This window comes from Rhinolophus sinicus, chromosome 14 (assembly GCF_057876585.1).
Source record: "Rhinolophus sinicus isolate RSI-liver-muscle chromosome 14, RSI-T2T, whole genome shotgun sequence".
In the NCBI taxonomy this organism is placed as follows: domain Eukaryota; kingdom Metazoa; phylum Chordata; class Mammalia; order Chiroptera; family Rhinolophidae; genus Rhinolophus; species Rhinolophus sinicus.
This window is the reverse complement of record NC_142514.1, coordinates 23,566,432-23,587,499: the sequence shown is the minus strand read 5'-3', so window position 1 is coordinate 23,587,499 and position 21,068 is coordinate 23,566,432.

Below are 21,068 nucleotides of genomic sequence, written 5' to 3'. Positions count from 1 at the left end.
TAATAATAGCTATCCTAATTGCCATTAATTGAAAGCTTGCTCTCTACACCAGCCACTGTACTGGGCACATTACAGGTGTGCAGTCCTTTGGTTCTCCCAGTAACCCTACAAGACCAGCATTATTGTCTCATTTTACAGACCTGAGACCTGCGATACAAAGAGATGTAGTCACTTGCTTTCAGTCCAAACACAGCAGAGCCAGGATTTGAACCCAGGTTGGTCTGACACCCTAGTCTTTGCTCGTCACCACTAATAATATTGTGAGATGTGTCAACCATTACTCGTGGTTAATAAATGTCAGAGATGGACATGGCTTGACCCACTCCTGGTCCGTTTCCTTTCTCCCGTATCCTCCAAGTAGTAAAACGAGATGACTAGAGAACGGAAGAAGGAAAAAGTGAATGTGATTGACGGACGGGAGAGTGGGTTTGTGCTTAAGGCGGTTGGAAGTTTTGGGGGGAAAAGTGAATGTACTGCTTTCCCTCTCTAGTGTGCACTTATCGAGTTTATTTAAGGATGTTTTGTGGTGTCTGGAAGACTGGGGGGAGAGGCTGCTTTGGAAAGAGGTGCAGGGAACACGTCTGGGGAGGCGTGGTCATAGGGGATTTGGGCACCACGAGGGCATGCAGACAGTGGAGAGCTGGACACAGAAAGGGAAGGCGATGGAGTGAACTCTGCCTACCATTGCCGAAGAACTGCTCTCTTGCCTAAGGCAGACCAGGAGCCACTTTGCGCCAAGAGCCTTCAGGAAAAGAAACAACCCTAGAAGGGAGTGAAATTCAGGCAATGTACTTGATCTAATAAGGGTTGGGCCAGGAAGGAGCCATGCCCCTGCTTTTGGCCCACAGAACCTGACCACAGATTTCAAAAGAATTAAATGAACCTCCCTCACAAACAGCTCCTCCAGGACTAGGAACATGGACTCTGGGACCAAAATTCCCTGGGTCCAAATCCTTATTAGCTATGTAACCTTGGGTAAGACACTTAACCTTCCTGTGCCTCAGTTTCCTCATCTATACAATTGGAATAATAATGGTCCTTACCTCTTAGGGTTGATGTGAGGATGAACTGAGTCAATATACATAAGGCGCTTAGTGGTGCCTGGCAGAGCCAGTTCTGTGTAAGTGTTAGCTATTACTGTTGGTTTTGTTGTTTGTTCTGAGGTGTTTTTGTCTGCCAGAGCAGGTCTATAGCACTGAGCATTCTCCCTGTGAATACTCGGGATGATTAAATCACCCCCAGCCATGCCACAGAAGATACGCACCAGTCACTCAGATAATATGCAAAAATATATTTCTCATCACCATGTCCCCCAACCTTCCCCCACACCCTGACACATACCACCTCCTCGCAACTACATTTATCTGGATAATAGAGAAATAAATACCTGCTTTGTCCTCAAACTGTTCGGGTGTCTTAAGGTCAGTTCATTTGGGAATATTTTGGCCCGGAGTAACTCTGGCCAGGCTCCTCTTCCGCTTGCGCCCCCACCCCCACCCTGGCCGCTACTACATCACATCCCCCCCACCCCTGCCTCACGCTGCTCTGGTCCCCTGGGACAGAGACCATTGTATCCCTCCTTTCTATCCTGGATGTTTCAGACATCAAGTGTGGCTTCACCATCAGCACTTTATACCTACCCTGAGAAGCCAGGAAGAGACATTGCCACAAATAACCGTGCTAATGGAGGTAATGGAAAGAGGGAGACTGATGTCTCCAGTTCATAGGGGAGCTGGTGGCACAGGCTCGCTGAGCCAAGCCCCGCCAGAGCACTTCTGCCAGCTGCAAGCTCCTTAAAGAAAAACACTGTGGACCAAGTTACCTGACTGCATCTCATGAAAGAGTCCCATGGGCCTCAGGGCTGAGGAACATGAAGAGAGGGCATTCTGTTTATTTTCCTGCCTCCAAAAGACCAGCCCCAACTTTTCCCTTTCAAAGCCCTTCACGGGAGGGAAGTGCACAGAGAGCAAATGGTATGGTCATCATCGGCTCTCTGTTTGCAACCTTTGTCCCTACAGCAGCACCTGGGAACTTGTTAGAAATGCAAACTCCCAGGCTCTACCCCACATCTACTAAATACTGAAATAGGGACTCTGGAGGTGAGTCCCTGCAAGCTGAGTTGTAACAAGCCCTCTGGGGAATTCTGCAGCACGTGCAAGTCAGAGACACGTTGGTCTAGTCCACTGTTCCCAAACTTTGCTGAATAGTAAAATCACCTGGGGAGCTTTTAAAACTCTCAATGACCTGAACACACTCCAGCCTCTTACATCAGAATCCCTCAGGGTGGGACCCAGACGTCATTGTTTCTAAGTTACTCTTCTGATAGACGTTGAGGGTGGCAAACCACCCATCTAAATATTTAACAGACAAATCCAACGATCTCCTTTTCCAATATCACTGTGCTTAGCGAAAGCCATAAGGACATTATGCCTCTCTGCAAGAAAAAGGAAGTAAAGTTTATGACACCTCTATTCACACCAGGGTGTTTCTGTATCTGTTTTATCACGGAATAAAGGAAGGCACATAATTATTAAGCAGCTTGTCCACAATCAGATGCAAGGCCACTGTAGGCAGACTACACAGGGTGTAACCTGAGGCCTCAGGCTCGATCCCGGGCTGGGTCTGGAGCTAGACCCCAACACCCCGTGCCGTGGAAAATGTGCACACCACTGCTGTCTCAACAAAAGCAGTCATTTCAACTCTGCCTCAGCTCTTGTGAGTGACATCACCAGCTGACACCCCTTCAGTACATTCAACCAATGGGAATTCAGCAAGGCCAAGATCACACACGTCAGACACACATTTGTCTACAGTAGCAACACAGGACAGAGATCAGACTTGTAGTTGTAGAGGGCGCGACATACTATATAAAACGTTACCTCTGGATAGCACCTAAAAACAGAAATTAGAAATTTTCAACCACCACAAATGGAAGATATCATGTCAAGGATAAGAAATCTAAATCGGATGGTGCAACGAAACCAAAACGGTGATTTAGTCATTGATTTCAGCTACTTTCTGGCCTTGGTTCCCCATCAGGTAAGTTTCAGAGCCAGAATTTGAATCCTCCTATGCCTGATCCTAAAACTCAGGCACTTAATACTACTTTGGAGGATTAATCCTTAGGGAAAAATTCAATAGAAGTAAAAAACAAAACTTCTGTATAAAGATGTTTATTAAAGCACTACCTATAATTGTTAAAAAAAAAATCTGAAAACAAAAATGGTAACAATAATGAGTGTCTACCCTTACTAAGTGCTCCCATGTTCTTGAGACACTGTGCTAGGAACTTCACAGGTATTATTCCATTTTAATTATACGAAAGGTCAGACAACTAAGTTCGCGAACTTTCCACCAAGTAAGTACACAGTGGGAAGTTCGTGAACTTAATTGTCTGACTTTTTTTTTTTTTTTTGGATGTTGTGGAAATAAGTGTAACAACATATATGTAATTCCACAATTATATGTTGTGGAAATTATCAAATGTTTCTAATTCTCCCTTTCTAAGACTCAAGAAAAGATTATACTTCTGGTCCCCTTTGTTGGTGGGTGGGCACATGTACTTCTGTCAAGACAGTTGTAAACAGGTGATACATGGTTGCTTTGTCAGCCTGAGTTTCTAAGTAACTGGAATGAGCAGAACCACACTACCACCAACACCCTCCCCCCACCAATTACCCATGATGCTCACGTTAACGTGAAGAAGAAATAAACCTTTGTGTCTTAAGCCACTGAGACTTGGGGGATTGTTTGTTACACAACACACAGCCTATGCTGACTGATGCTTACATATTATCTCATTTTAACCCCGACAACATCCCTCAGTGATTAGTATTGATTCCATTTTGTAGATGTAAAAACTGAGGCTCAGGGAGTTTAAATTACTAACTTGCCCAAAGTCACAGAGCTGGTAGGGTTTAAATGAGGCAGGCTAACCCTGAGACCACGCTATCAATCACTGCCCTAAGAAAATAGTATAGCTACTACAAAGGACTAGTATGAAACCATTAAGGGATCAATAATTTTAAAGATAATGCAAAAATAGAGACAGAATGTGTATGATGGAATAATAAATGAAAGCAGATTACCAAACGGTGGGAATATTGTGTGTGCAATTCTATGTATACGTGTGTGAGATGAACCAACCCAGGAAGGAAATCGGCGAAAGTGGAAGTGGCTGATGAATTAGAGCAGTGGGATTATGTCGGACTTGTCAAAACTTTCTCCAGTGTTATTTTAATCGCTTTTTCATTAATAAAACAAATCAATCTTCTTTTTCAAATGCCTCCAGATCTGCACGATGTTAAACACGTGGGTGGAAGGTAAAGACGTGCCATCCGTCAGCAGCATGCATCTCTTGCCCAACATCAGACATCTGGAAAGTCTGAATGAGCCAAATGACTGAAGTTTTCATGCTTCACTGAAGATTTTGGGGAGTGGGGAGGACCGCTCTCTCTCTGAATAGCTTGTGAGCATCATGGAGAAGCCGACTTAGGTGAACATCAATGTTGTGCTGAGGAAAAGTATAGGAGGGAGAGGACACAATCTCCCCAGCAACTCGGATGAAAGACGTTTTCCTGTTCAGCCACCTCTGCCTCAGCTCCTGCGGAGAAACATGGTTACTGGGGAAACATGGTGGCTGGTGACAGATGCTGGGGTTTGTGAGAACAGGTCCTATCGAGCCAGACCCTGTGAACCCCTGAATATGGGAAGCTCTGAGGATTCTTTCAATCTACCTGAAGGAAATGAGAGCCAGGTCAATATTCATCAAACTACAGGGCAGCGGCAGTCTCCAAACAGTCATGCCCACTACTCCCATCCAGTGAAGTCCTTCTGCAAAAGTTGTCATGCTGGTATTATGTGACCATCTCACAGATGCCACCACAGGAGAGCACCTAGGCCAGGGGGCACACAAGCGACAAGCTTGCCTGTGGCCTCTGACTTGGTCTAGCCAGAAAGCTCTACTCAGAGTGATGCTGGAGGCTCCCAGGCGTGTCCCGAAGCAGACTCAACCTGGAGCAGAAACCAGGTTCCTGTCTTCTTGCAAGAAAGAATTCAAAAGCAAGACAAATGTAGGAAAACTTAGGGCGTTTCTTAAAGTGAAAGCACACACTTGAGAAGGAAGTACGGGCAAACTCAGATCAAGTCACCCCAAGAAGGTCTTGATTAGGGTGTTCATCACTCTTAGGGGCAAGAATTTGGGGACATCAGCCTGTCTCCTCCTCTCTAGGGAGGGGATCTCTGTTTTCCTCCTTTTTGGCCTTATTTGGTTCCTCTGGAACTGTCATGGCGTCAGGTGCCTGATGGGAGTCTCGGTAACCACAAAGTAAATGAGATTATAATGACATTAAAATGAGCAAAACGTCAGGCCCGAGTCATGGATACTGGCCCTGCCAAATGATACAAGTTCTTGTTTATCTCTAGCCGCGGGTGTCGGGTGTAGGTCCTCGTTTTACTTCCCTGAAAGGAGGTACCTCGTTCGGTATCCTGGAGGGGGGTGTCGATACCCTAGGCTATCTATCCTGCCTCAAAAAGACAATGTCATCTCACCGACTGAGACCAACTGAGGGGGTAGTAACATGAGGTAGAGTGGGCAGGTGATAGCAGGAACAGAAGTGGGAAAACACACAAGGAGAAACTGAGATGAGCTTCCTGGTCGCCCTCATGGTGGAGCACGGGACGCGCTCTTACTTCTAAGGGGCAGATGGGCAGCACTAACTGACTGGGTGGTTTAGCAGTGATGGAACCTGGAGCATCTTCCGGTTCCCTTCAGTCTCCGGGTTCCAAGGCTATAGGGTTGGTCCTAGGATACTTTGTTTGAGAGTGTTTCCTCGGGTCATTCCTATAACATAGGGTTTACTGGAAGGGCAAGAAGCTTTGTCCAGGGAGTGGGAGAGGGATGCCAGGGCAGCAATAAAGGGAAGTGACCACGCAGTTCTGCATATATACTTCCAGGTCTAGTTGAATGGTCCAGGAGTCCGCAAAATTTTTCTGTAAAGGGCTGTCTAGTAAATATTTTCATATTTGAGAGCCAAATCGTCTTTGTCACAATGATTCAGCTCTGCTGTTGTGGCTTGAAGTCGGTCATAAACAATGTGGAAACAAATGGGTAAGGCTGTGTGCCAATAAAACTTCACTTACAAAAACAGGCAGCGGGCTGAATTTGGCCCCTGGGCGGTCGTTTGCTAACCCTGGGTTGGACCATCAGGTTCCTCAATCTGGTGGTGACACGTCCACATGCATCTCCAGGAGAGCTTGTCCACAGACCATTAAATGTCGTCCCACACACCGCAGCTGGTAATGGTAGTGGAGGGATTAGCTCAGAGGAGCAATGGCATTAGTCTCCAGCTAATGTCACCTTCTCCCCCTCTGTGACCTGTATGTCTTTTGAAGCTCCTGGATTCCAGGGAAAGCCCGATAATGAGAAGATACGAGGATGACAGAGGGCCCAGCTCCAGCGCCCTGCCTCTTCTAACAACTCCTCTGCCTTCTGGGGAAAAACAGCCTCCTAAGGTGTGAGGAGACAGTGACTGTTTCAAGAAAAGAAAACACCATCTGTGAAAATAAGAAACCTACTTCTTGACTCCACCCACCTTTAAATAAATCCTCTTGCTCATGGAAAAGCAGTTTTCTAACAAGGCCCAACCACTTCTATACCAATCATTTCCCCCGGACATGCCACACTGTCTGCTTTCAAAGCCTCTGCCCTGAGCTCAAGATACCTGTAGACAACTGTCTCCACTTGGGTGTCCAGTTTCCACCTCCTGATTTCCACTCCCTATGGGCCCAGATCTGTTCTTCCTCTAGTTTTTCCACGTCATTAAAATGTCACCTTCAATTACTCAATTGCTCAGACCTAAATCTGAGGAATTCTTGTTCCCTCTTACCTCGTACATCCAATCCATCAACAAGTTTGATCAGTTTCACCTCTAAACGTTCTCAAATCTTTTATCCTGCCTTCTTCCCCACTACCAGTTCTGGAGTGCAAGCCTGACCATCACTCCTTGGAATAGCTTCAAAAGTGTTCTTTTTTCTTCTCTCCCTGATCCCTATCGTCCAGTCTCCATTCATCAGCTGGAGTGTTATTTTTTATAACAGAAAGACGGGGCTCAGGTTATCCCTCAGCCCCCTGCTCAAACTCCCCCCTGGAATAATCTGACTCCTGCCCACTTCACTAATCTCATCCTGTAATATTCCCCTTGCTTACAACACTCCTCCTATACTGGTCTCCTTTCTGTTCTTTGAATGCAACAAGGCTCCTCTAACCTCTAGACCTTTACGCTTGCTGTTCCCTCTGCCTGGAAGGCACTTGCCCCAGTTCTCTGCATGGTTGGCTTATTTCCAGCCCTCAGGTCTCAGTTCAAATGCAACTGTCCCATAGAGGCTGCCATGTCCACAATCCCACCCCAAGTTAGTGTCATACCCTGTTCATCTATTTCCTTCACAACCCTTGTAGCCTGAAATGATTGTTTGTGATGTTTATTTACTTGTTTATTATTGCTTTCCCTATTAGAATCTAATCTCTAGGACGACAGGAATCTTGTCTGTCTGCTCTGCTTTTGCCTGTGTGAATACCTGGCACCGACTCTGTGTTTAGTAAATACTTGTTGATTGAATGAGGAACCTCACTCCACAACATATGGGGAAAATCCAGTGGTCATCCTCTCCTCCTTCTCCCCACTCACTCAGGACTCTTGGTCTTGATTACTTCAGCTACATTTCCAGCTCACAGGAGAAGGAACTCTTTTGTGTGTGGGGGGGGAGAACAGATAACATGAGATCTATTCTCTTACCCTCAGGACTCTTTTTTCAGTGTACAGCACAGTGTTGTTCATTATAACCACAGTGTTGTACAGCAGATCTCTAGAACTTGTTCACTTTGCAGAACTGACACTGTACACCTACCTCTTGAACAACAACTCTCCGTTCCCCCCCCCTGCCCCCAGCCCCTGGAACCACCATTCTACTTTCTGTGAGTTTGACTACTTTCGATTCCACTTACAAGTGGAACCATGCACTATTTGTCCCTCAGTAACTGGCTTATTTCATTAACACAGTGTTCTCAGAGTTATCCATGTTGTCACATATGGCAGGATTTAAGAAGGGACTTGTTTTGAAGTGTGCTAGGTGAGCGGGGGAGGGAGGGCTGCACATAGACTTTGCCTCACAGCCAAGAGCAGAAGGAGTTAGACAAGAGAGGACGTGTTCAGCACACGAGCCCAAAGCAGCAGGGGTCCCCCATCAGACTCTGATATCCTGTGCTCGGAGGAGAGCCCTTGACTGAGAGTTCCAGTCTCCTTGCTCTGAGGGAGGATCAACAATGGCTCCCTCACAGGGTTATTGTCAGGGTCAAATGAGAGAACATGCATGACGCTAACTTAGTACAAAGAAACTCCAGAAACCTGGGGGAGGGGGAGGGCTTTCGGGCACCGCCTTAGTGGACATGTTGACCAGTGTCACATCAGAGGAGGACACCCAAAGACTCTCTAGAAGAACGCAAGCTCCATGGAGCGGAAACTATGTTTTATCATGGCTGTCTACCCAGTGCCTAGAACAGTGCCTGGCACGTAGCAGGCGCTCAAGATTCCAGGTGAATTCGTCAGTGGAGGCCAAGCGTTGTTGCTTGTTGTTAATCAAAAATGAGAGACACAGGAATCAGACAAATTAGTCTGAGTTAACACAGATGAAATCCTTTGCTCTTAGTTATAATTTTAAAAAGAAAGAAATTGGAATGAAAGAAACGGGGGAAAAGTGTAGCTGGCTATGGTCAGGAGGGTAATGAAATATGTTGAACCTGTTTGGGAGTTAACTACAGGGTTTAGCACTCAGGAACCTTGTTCTACTGGACTGTTATTTTGCCTCTTTCTCATCTCTCTCCTATTTGGACTCAATATATTTCCAGCAGCAAGCCTTCCATATTACTTTTCTACCATGCTTCACTTCCTCCAGACAGACTCTGGGATTAACTTGGCCAATCCATTCTGTTCAGATGAGGGAACTCTTCATTTGGTCTGATGAATGTAGAAACAAAAAGTAAATTATTCACTCAGAATCAGTCACTCTTTGTCAACCGTGGTGAGAAGGCAGCAGCCTGGGTTCCAGCCTCTCTCTCCTGCCTCGGTGCCTGCGGCTGACGGTAGCAAGGCTCCTCCAAACTGATTCAGTCCCAGGACCCTCCACTTCCCTCCTAGGTCAGTTCCCAAAGCAAAGCAATTCACTGTAACCATTTGGGTGCCTAGACAGAGCCCAGGGCACCAACCAGGGGCTACTACTGACTTGAGGCCGTGCGTCTGAGCTTTCTTAGCAAAGTTCAGGGTATGGATGAAATTGAGAATGGAAGGAGCAGATTCTTAGAAGCCATCTGGTCCCAGCCCCATCCTAAGCAGCTCTCAGTTTGCCATGAGCCTCTGCCTGGGATGTTTCTTCTGCAAGAAAAACTCTCCTTCTGCCATTTGGTTTATTTGTCCCTTAAGATTTAGCACGGGTACTTCCAAGGAGTCCTTCACGATCTCACTGAGGAGTCAGGGGTCCTTCTCCCAACCCCTGTACTGACCTCTGACCCAGACCTGAACTCCTATCTTCCCCACTACACTGTACCCGGTCAGCTCCCTCAGGGCAGGAACTTGCCTCATTCCTCTTTGATTAACAGTGTCCAAAATAGGACATATCACATAGTAGGCGTCAGTGAATGACGGGGCGAATAAATGAAGCAACTCTCTGAAGATCACATAGCCCAGAAGTGGTGAAGACAGGTATATGGGGCAGCTTTGAAGTATAACAAACAACCCCCAAGCTCAAGGCTTCAAACAACAGACATTTACTTTATGCTCATGTTACATGTCGGCAGCAGCCTGACAGCTATGGTTCTTCTTAGCTCTGCTCTATGTGTCTTCTCACTCTGGGACCCAGGTGGCAGAAGCATCCTCTGTGTAACATATACCCATTCTCATGGTAGAGGGGAAGAGTAAGAGGCTGACACAAGCCACACATTTCAAGCTTTTGTTCAGACATAGCATATGTCAACTTTGCTCACATTACTTTAGCCAAAGCAAGTAACATGTCCAAGCCCAACGTAAGTGGGCTGGGGAGATACGCTTCTCCTTCAGATAATATTTAAGTAGAATGTAACAGTCTACCACCCCAGGACTGTATGTCCCCCAAGCGGTCCATCTTTCTTCTGTTGCCTGTTTTTTAGCTTAGAAGCCTCTAGCTAGACTTAAACCTTAGGAAATAAAGGACGGGGAAGGATCCAGATGTAGAGAGGGAGGCTGGTGGTGAAGTAGCATCGGGGCACCTTTCTGAAAAAGCTGTGTTTATCTTCCATTTTGATGACAAATATGCAATGTTTACACCATCGTGGCACAGGTAGAACCATGACTTCCACAACTGACTGCATGCATTTTAGGCAGCCCTATCACGTTTCAAGGAATCATAAACTTTCTTTCTCCTCTGGGAACCATGTTTTCAAAATACAATGCTTAGAGAAATAATCATAGGAAACACATCCAATATGAGCTCAATTCTCTTCCCAAGTCTACATTTATGAGCCCCAAAATATCAGCTGATATAAGAAAGAGCTATACTGAGCTAGAGGCTGCATTTCAAGCCAGGATCATGACAATATCTGCCAATTGTGAGATGACATTTCTCCTCAGGAATACAGGCCTGACTGTCCCTCTTCCCATAATGCCCTGCCTCTTTGGGGCCCATGTGGCGTCTGGGTGCCATTTGAACTTCCCAAGGAGCTGGGAAGGAGAAGAAAGTCAGAGAGAGGCTAATGCCTATTTGCAAATTAGACGCCAATCAGTGACAGGCAACATGAAAAAAAATCTGGAGATATCAACATTCTATTATAATAGAATCAACCCAAAAATAGTAAAAGGAAGGAAATAACAAGAAGAACACAGTTATTAAAATTAGAAATATGTACAATAGAGGCAATCAGCAAAGTCAAAAGTAAATACTTCAAAAAGACAAATAATTATCAAATATCTAGTAAGATTCTTATAGAAATTTAAAATACTAGATATATAAAAGGGGACACATATAGATATTACACAGAATTTAAAAGGCAATAAAAAACTGTTATGAACAACTGTACAGTAAATTTGACAATGTAGATAACATGAAGAAATAACTAGAAAAAAATGCAAAGCTTATAAAAAAAATAGATAACATGAACAGTTCTATAACAATTAAAGAGAGTCAGTAATGTAAAATTGTTCCATGTAGAAAATAAAGGGCCAGAAGGTTATACCCATTAGTTTTACCAATCATTTAATAAACAGGTCATTCCAAAATTACACAAATTATTTGAGAGACTACACAACGAAGGAACAGTTCTCAAATCATATTATGAGGCTAGTATCCTTTGATACCTAAAGCTAACAAGGTCAACAAAAGAAAACAAAATCACAATCCAATATCACTTATAAACGTAGATACAAACTTAAACAAAATATAAAATGACTGATGAAATATTATAATATCAATGGATGTAACTTACTCGTTAACAAGTTAAAGGAGAAATAGCACATCATTATCTCAGGAGATGCAGAAAAGCTTTCAACAAAATTCAACATCCATTGATATTTTAAAAAAAAACATATACTATTACCAGCTCAGAATAGAAGGAAACTTCCTTAAACTGATACAGGGTTGACTACAATAACCTTACAGCAAACAGCATATGATTAGTGTACATTTTAAAAATTCTCTTTAAAATTAGGAATAAGTCTCCAGTCAAGATGGCACAGCAGGTAAATGCTGTGCTCACCTCCTCTCAGGACCACATCAATTACAACTAAATCACAGAACACCCATTATTGAGAATTGCCTAAATTCTAGCTGAACCAAAGTCCTACAACCACAGACATACAGAAGAAGCCACCTTGAGACTGGTAGGAGGGGCAGAGATGCAAAATGGGCTGGTCCCATACCCACGTGTGAACATTAAAAACTGGGAGGGATATCTTAGCTGCGGAGGTGCCCCCCCCCCGAGGAGTGAGGGGTCCCAGCCCAGGGTTTCAGTGCTGGGGAGAGAATTCCCTATAATTTCTGGCTGTGAAAACCAGCAGACTGTAGCTGAGTGAGACGGAGGGCAGCTTCACTCCCAGGTGTTCCTCTTAAAGGGAATGTGCATGGACTTACTCATTAATGGACTTACTCACTCTGAGCTCCAGTGCTGGGGCAGCAGCTTGAAAGGCATCAGGGACATATGGGGAGGAACTGAATTGTCTAGCTTCAGGGTGAGGACTGGAGGGGCAGCTTTCTTCCGGAAGGAGGAACTGGCAAAAGCCATTGTTTCTTTACTGAGCCCTCCCCTTCCCTGCATGCAGATACAGGCAGACACCATGTCTGAGTCTCCATCAAACTGGCTATCACCCTACTTATTCCCTCAGACCCTAATTTCAGGCACACCCACGCTGCTTCCAGTGGCTTTCCCATATAAACAGCCTGCCTTGGCGCATGCTGCACACTTTCCTAAAATCTCTCAAAGGTTCACAAAACCCAAATAAGCAGCATCTGGCTTCAGCGTGTCCCAAACTCTGGCTGAGCAGCCCCAAGCCCAGCACTAGTTACAGCTGGCCTTGGTTCGTGCCTTGGCCTCTCAAGACAACTCCAAGTACAGTGCAGGTGGCAGCCATCTCTGGATGGTCCTGTGGCTCATGCCAGGAGGCCCCAGGCAGGGCACAGACTGTGGCTGATCTTGGGCTTTAGAGGGTGTCCCCCAGGAGGCCCAGGGCTGGCAAGCTCAGTGGCCAGCTTCAGACTGGGCCAGAGCATTACCAGCCACCTCCAAGAATGACACACCCAAAGGGCACACTGGGCAGGCACCAGAGCTCCACTAAGGCAAATCTTGCTCAGTAGGGTCACTCCTGCACAATAGCTCTTCCACTGTAGTCACAGCCAGTCCTCACAACCAATCAGCATGAGAGTATATCCCTCCCATTAATGTACAAACAGCAATCAAGTCTCAACTACAAAAGGAGGTCATATGCAACCCACACAAGGAATACACCTGGAGCACCCAGCTCTAGTAACCAGGGAGACTGTACCACTGGGTCCCACAGCACACCTACTACATAAGGCCACTCTACTAAGACCAGGAGGCATAGCAGCCATACTCAGAAACAAACATAGGGAGGCAGCCAAAATGGGGAGACAAAGAAACATGTCCCAAATAGAAGAACAGAATAAAGCTCCAGAAAAAGAACTAAACAAAATGGAGACAAACATTCTTCCAGATGCAGAATTCCAAACCCTGGTTCTAAGGAGGAACTTCAACCAAGAGATAGGAAACATAAAAATGGAGATAGAAAACATTTAAAAAGTCATAAATGAAGACTACATTAGAGGGAGTCAACAGTAGATTAGGTGAAGCAGAGACTCAAATCAGCAATTGAGAAGACAAGGTAGCAGAAAACACCCAAACAAACACCTAAAAGAAAACAGAATCCAAAAAAAGTGAAGAGAGTTTAAGAGGTTTCTGGGACAGCATCAAGCATACCAACATTTGCATCGTAGGGGTACCAGAAAGAGTCGAGAGAGTGCAAGGAATTGAAACCTATTTGAAGAAAGAATGACTGAAAACTTTCCTAACCTGGTGAAGGAAATAGACACACAAGCCCAGGAAATGCAGATAGTCCCAAACAAGATGACCCCAAAAATGCCCACACCAATACACATCATAATTAAAATGTCAGAGGTTAAATACAAAGAGAATCTTAAAGGCAGCAAGTGAAAAGCAGTTAGTTACCTACAAGGGAGCTCCTTGTAAGACTGTCAGCTGATTTCTCAACAGAAACTTTGCAGGCCAGAAGGGATTGGCACAAAATATTCCATGTGATGAAAAGCACATTTGCTGGGTAATCTTGGTTGTAGGTCCTTACAAAAGCACAACTCCTGGGTTGTAGCTCTACCCAGCAAAGCTATCATTTAGAATCAAAACACAGAAAAAGAGCTTCCAAGACACGAAAAAGCTAAAGGAGTTTCTCACCACCAAACCAGTATTAAAAGAAATGTAAAAGTGACTTCTTTAAGACATAAACAAATGAAAAAAATAAATAAATAAATAAATAAAATGAATAATGAAATGGCAATAACTACATATCTATCAATAATTACTTCAATAGTAAATGGATTAAATGCTGCAATCAAAATGTAGTGTGGCTGAATGGATAAGAAAATAAGACCCTTACATACAAGGTCTGACAATTAAGTTCATGAACTTGGTGCACCGATGTTGCTAACCTTTTTTGACATCAGAGGAATTCTTATTATGAATTTGCACCAACTGGACAAACTGTTAACCAAATTTATTATTTGGAAGTGCTGAAAAGACTATGTGAAAAAGTTAGATGACCTGAAATTTTTGCCAACAATTCATGGCTCTTGCATCATGACAATGCACCAGCTCACCCGACACAGTCTGTGAGGGAGTTTTTAGCCAGTAAACAAATAACTGTATTGGAATACCCTCCCTACTCACCTGATCTGGACCCCAATGACTTCTTTCTTTACCCAAAGATAAAGGAAATATTGAAAGGAAGACATTTTGATGACATTCAGGACATCAAAGGTAATACAATGACAGCTCTGATGACCATTCCAGAAAAAGAGTTCCAAAATTTCTTTGACGGGTGGACTAGGTGCTGGCATTGATGCATAGCTTCCCAAGGGGAGTACTTCAAAGGTGGCTGTAGTGATATTTAGCAATGAGGCATGTAGCAGTTTTTCTAGGATGAATTTGTGAACTTAATTGTCAGACCTCATATGCTGCCTACAAGAGACTCACTTCAGATCAAAAGACACACAGAGACTGAAAGTAAAGGGATGGGAAAAATAAAGTTTTTGAAAATGGAAACAAACAACAACAAAAAAGGTTGTGGTAGCAATACTTATACCAGACAAAATAGACTTCATAGCATAGGTTATAACAAGTGACAAAGAAGGACCCAGTAATCCCACTTCTGGGTAATTATCCAAAGAAACCCAAAACACTATTTTGAGGGGATATGTGCATCCATATGTTCACTACAGCATTGTTTACAATGGTCAAGATGTAGAGGCAGCCTGGTTGTCTGTCAAAGGAAGAATGGATAAAGAGGAGGTGGTACATATATACAATGGAACATTGCTCAGCCATGGAAGGGAATGTGTTCTCACCACCTCTGGCAGCATAGATGAACCTGAAGGGTATTGTGCTGAGTGAAGTATGTCAGACAGAGAAATATAAATGCAATGTGATTTTACTTATATGTGGGAGCTAAAGAACAAAATAAACCAACAAAGCAGAAACAAAGTCATAGAGAATACTTTGATGATTGTCAAACAGAAGGGGGGTTGGTAATGGGTAAAAAAGGGGAAGGGATTAATAAGTACAAATTGGTTGTTAAAAAGTAGTCATGGGGATGTGGGGTACAGCATTAGAAATATAGTCAATAATATTGTAATAACTATGTAGGGTGTCAGATGGGTATTACATTTTTTGGAGTGGTAGATGGGAGGAGGATTGAGGAACAGGGTGAAAAACGTGAAGTAGTTATGAAATTGGTATTTACAAAATAATCATGGGGATGTAAACTAAAGCATAGGGAATATAGTCAATATATGGTAATAATTATGTGTAGTGCCAGGTGGGTACTAGACTAGTCAGGGGGCTCACTTCTAAAATTATATAAATGTCTAACCACTGTGCTGTACACCTGAAATGAATGTAAAATAATATAGACATCCAGACGGATAAAACCCTGAAGATTCCAAACAGGCTGAACGTAAAGAAGTCTACACTGAGACACATTGTAACTAAATTGTCAACAATCAAAGAGAGAATTTTGAATGCAGCAAGAGAAAAGCAACTTATCACATTCAAAGGAGCGCCTATAAGACAGTTAGAAGATTTCTCAGAAAAATTTTGCAAGGCAAGTAAGAGTGGGATGATATATTCAAAGTGCTAAAAGAAAAACTACAAACCAAGAATACTATACTGTAAAGTAAACATAATGCGAGTTAGGTGCCCTTGTGCCTTCCACTTGTTGCGTCAGGGGAATGCTCTGTCCGGGTGGCACCCGGACATTGACTCCCCCGCCAGCAGAAGTAAACTCGGGAAGGCCTTGCCAGCCTCCCTGGTTGGACAATTAGTTGACCCGCTGGTGGAACGCATGAATAGGATCACGTAGGTTGCTCTGTGGCCATAGTACCCTCATGTACATTGTGAAACTGCCGGAATCATGTCCCACTGCCTTCTACCCTAGATAATTACCCTGAAACTGGTGATTCATTGTCCATATGCTTGCTGATTATAATCGCTATGGCCTAGCATTCTTTCCCGACTGGTAATCTATTGGAAAAAACCCTATATAATTAGTGTCCTGGGGAAGTCATAGTTGGAACTCTCTGACGGGGATGCTTGCCGGACACACCTGCAGCCAAGAGGCTGTCTTGGTTCCCCAGCGCCTTGGAAATGCTCTTCAGGTGGTGAGAACTCACTGTTGCTCTTTGTCTTACTTTGCTTTATTCTGTCTATCTTACTTATTGCCTCACTTAATAAATAGTGTTTTGCTGCCTCAACTCTGTCTCAGTGTGCATGGTGAATGTGTATTCGACACCCAAACTCTGTTGCCACTTAAAATGTAGCTCCTTGCTGCTACATATACCCAGCAAAACGGTCCTTTAAAAATGTAGGAGAAATAAAGACTTTCTCAGACAAACACTTGCCTTAAAAGAAGTGCTAAAGGGAATTCTTCAAATTGAAATGAGGGAATTCTTTAAAAAATACAAAAACATAAATCTCACTAGTAAAGGTAAATATATAGACAAATATACAATAATGTAATATTGTGATGGCACTGTATAAATCATTTTAACCCAAGTATAAAATTTAAAAACCAAAAATATTAATAACTATAGCCACAAAAATGTGTTAATGGATACACAATATAAAAAGAAGTAAATTCTGATATCAATGACATAAAGTGTTGCAAAGTAAAACTGTAGAATTTTTGTATGTGATTGTTATCAGCTTAAAACAGACTGTCATAAATATAAGAAGTTTTATGCAAGCCTCATAACCACAAAGAAAATACCTATAGTAGATACCAAAAAGGAAATAAAGAACGAACCAAAGTATATTTCTACAAAAAAAAAAAAAAAAAAAAAATCACATCACAAAAGAAGACAGCAAAACAGAAACAAAATAACTACAAAACAGAAAACAATAAACAAAATGGCAATAGTAAGTCCTTATCTATCAATAATTACTTTAAATTTAAATGGATTAGACCATTCAAGACATATAGAGTGGCTGAATGACTTTTTAAAAAGATCTAACTATATGCTGTCTTCAAGAAACTCATTTTAGATTTAAAGATATACATAGTAGACACTGAAGTGATGGAAAAAGATAGTCCATGCAAATGGTAACCAAAAGAGAGCAGGGATGGCTATACTTATATGAGACAAAATAGATTTTAAGTAAAAAAGTCACAAGAAACAAAGAAGGTCATTACATAACAATGAAAAAATCAATTCAACAGGAAGATATAACAATTGCAAATGTTCATGCACCCACCATCAGAGTGCCTGAACATATAAAGCAAGCATTGTCAGAACTAAACAGAGAAATAAAAAAATAAACAGCAAAATAATAATAGTATGTGATTTCAATACCCCACTTTCAATAATTGAAGGATTGCCCAGACAGAAAATCAGTAAGGAAACAGCAGAATTGAACAACACAATAGACAAATGGACATAACAGACATAAGCAGAACACTTAACCCAAAAGAAGCAAAATATACATTCTTCTCAAGTGCTCACAGAAAATTCTCCAGAATAAATTACATGCAAAGTTACAAAAGAAGTCTTAACCAATTTAAGATTGAGAGCATTCCAAGTCTCTTTCTCAACCATAATGGAACAAAACTAGAAACCAAAACAAAAGGAAAACAAGAAAACTAACAAACACATGGAAATTAAACAACACACTCTTGAACAACCATTGGGTCAAAGAATAAATCAAAAGAGAAATTAGAGGGCTGGCCCGGTGGCTCAGGTGGTTAGAGCTCCATGCTCCTAACTACGAAGGCTGCCAGTTTGATTCCCACATGGGCCAGTGGGCTCTCAACCACAAGGTTGCCGGTTCAACTCCTCGAGTCCCACAAGGGATGGTGGGCTCTGCCCCCTGCAACTAAGATTGAACACAGTTACCTTGAGCTGAGCTGCCTCCTGGATGGCTCAGTTGGTTGGAGCACATTCCCTGAACCACAAGGTTGCCAGTTTGATTCCTCGACTCCCCCAAGGGATGGTGGGCAGTGTCCCCTGCAACTAAAATTGAACACGGCACCTTGAGCTGAGCTGCCGCTGAGCTTCCGGATGGCTCTGTTGGTTGGAGGGCATCCTCTCAACCTGGTTGGTGGTTGCCGGTTCGACTCCTGCAAGGGATGGTGGGCTGTGCCCCCTGCAACTAGAAACGGCAACTGGACCTGGAGCTGAGTTGTGCCTTCCACAACTAAGACTGAAAGGACAACAACTTGACTTGGAAAAAAGGCCTGGAAGTACACACTCTTCCCTAATAAAGTCCTGTTCCCCTTCCCCAATAAAATAAAAATAAAAAAAAAGAGAAATTAGAAAATATCTTGAGACAAAGAAAAATGAAAACACAAGATACCAAAACTTATTGGATACAAAGAAAGCAGTGCTAAGAAGGAATTTATAGTAATAAATATTTACATTCAAAAAGAAGAAAGACCTCAAATTAGCCTAACTTTACACCTCAAGGCACTACAAAAATAAGAACACACTAAGCCCAAAGTTACCAGAAGGAAGGAAATAATTAAGATTCGAGCATCAATAAATGAAATAAAGAATAGAAAAACAAGGAGGGGAAAATCAATGAAACTAAGAGGTTTTTTTTGAAAAGATAAACAAATCAACTAACTTCAGCTTGGTTAACTAAGAAAAAAAGAGAGAACAATCAAATAAAATCAGAAATGAAAGGAAGTTAAACTGATACCACAGAAATACAAAGGAACATAAGATACTACTATGAATAATTAGATGCCAACAAATTGGATAACTTAGAAGAAATGGATAAATTCCTAGAAACATAAAACATATCAAGATTAAATCAAGAAGAAATAGAAAGCCTGAACACACCAATAAGAAATAAGGAGATTGAATCAATAATCAATAACCTCCCAACAAAGAAAAGCTTAGAACCAGATGGCTTCACAAGTCAATTCTGCCAGGAATTTAAAGAAGAATTAATTCAAATTCTTCTTTAAATTCTTATGAAAAATAGAAGAGGGAATACTTCCAAACTCATTTTATGAAGCCAGCATGAGGCCTTGATGCTAATGCCAGAAAAAGACACCACAGGAAGAAAAAAAAAAACAAAAAAAAAACTACAAAACAAATCCAATATCCCTGATGAACATGGATGCAAAAATCACTAACAAAATATTAGAAACCAAATTCAATAGCACATTAAAGGGATTATACACCATGACCAGGGATTTATCCCTGGAATACAAGGATGGTTCAACCCACACAAATCAATCAATGTGATACACCACGTTAACAGAATAAGGGATGAAAATCACATGATCTGCAAACGCATGGATGAAATTTAAATGCATACCACAAAGTGAAAAAAGAAAATTTGAAAAGGCTTCATACGGTACAATTTCCAAAAATATGACATTTTGGAAGAGACAAAACTTTGGAGACAGTAAAATGATCAATGGTTCGCAGGGGCTGTGGAGTGCGATGAATAACCAGAGCACAGAGGCAGTGAAAATACTCTCTATAATATTAAAATAAATACATATCACTATGTATGTGTCCAAATCCATAGAATGTATAACACTAAGAGTGAACCCTAACGTAAACCATGGATGTTAGGTGATTTTGCTGTGTCGATGTAGGCTCATCAGTTGTAACAAAGGTACCACTCTGGTGCTGAATGTTGATAATGGGGAAGGCTATACATGTGTGAGGGCAGGGAAGATATGGGAAATACCTGTACCTTCCTCTCAATATTGCTGTGAACCTAAGACTACTCCAAAAATTGTTTTGTTTTTTGTTAAATAATAATAATAATAGTCAGAATTGATGAAACTTAGTGACCAACTGGATGTTGGAGGTGAAGGAGATGAAGGAATCCAGGATGGCTCCAGGTTTCTGTCTCATAGTTGCTGAGGCCATTTATCCAGGCCATCTACAATATCTCCTGTAATCCTATGATTAACTCCATTCTGGAGAAGCCCTGGGCTCTGCATTTGGAAATAATTAAAGTCTGCATTAAAAAAAAAAAAAGAAAAGAAAAGAAAAGAAAGAAAAGAAAAAATCATAAAACCTGACCAAGTGTTTGAAACAGAGGAGTCAAACGGAATAAAGTAAAAAGGTGTAGCTACTGATGAATCCTTACAGAAGAGCAAAGATTGAATGATACAAGTTACTAAATACAGGTGAGTAGTCATTATCTGGGTCATGGCCAAACAAATAGAAAACACTCTGAGCTTATAGGTGAGAAGGTTTGTCTTTTAACTGGTCCTGTTTGCTCATTGGAATGAATACTCTGCTGCAGGGTGACAGGAGGGTAGTTTTGAAGCTGGAGCTTAGATTAAATCACATGCACAAGGTTTCACAGGTGGTAAGTGGCAGGGAGAGGATTCAAATAATAGCTAACATATATGGAGCACTTTCTAAGTATCGAAAACTATTCTCAGTTCATAACATGTATGAGTTCATTTACTAAATCTCCCAGCTTTCTAAGGCAGGAAATATTATTATTCCCATTTTACAGATAAGAAAACTGAGGCCCACGGAGGCTAAATAACCTATCCAAGATAGCACACAGAAAAGGTAGGAACCAGACCCTGGCAACTTGGCACCAAAGCTTGCTCTCTTGGTCACTACCAATATCCCAGGTCTGTCTGTCCAACACTGGAGACTGAGTCACTATAACTATTGATCCATACTGTCCTGACATGGAAGGGAGTCTAGGCATAAGGTGAGATGGTGAAGAGTGTCTAGGTTCAGGGTAGTGAGAGGCTGGGAAAGTG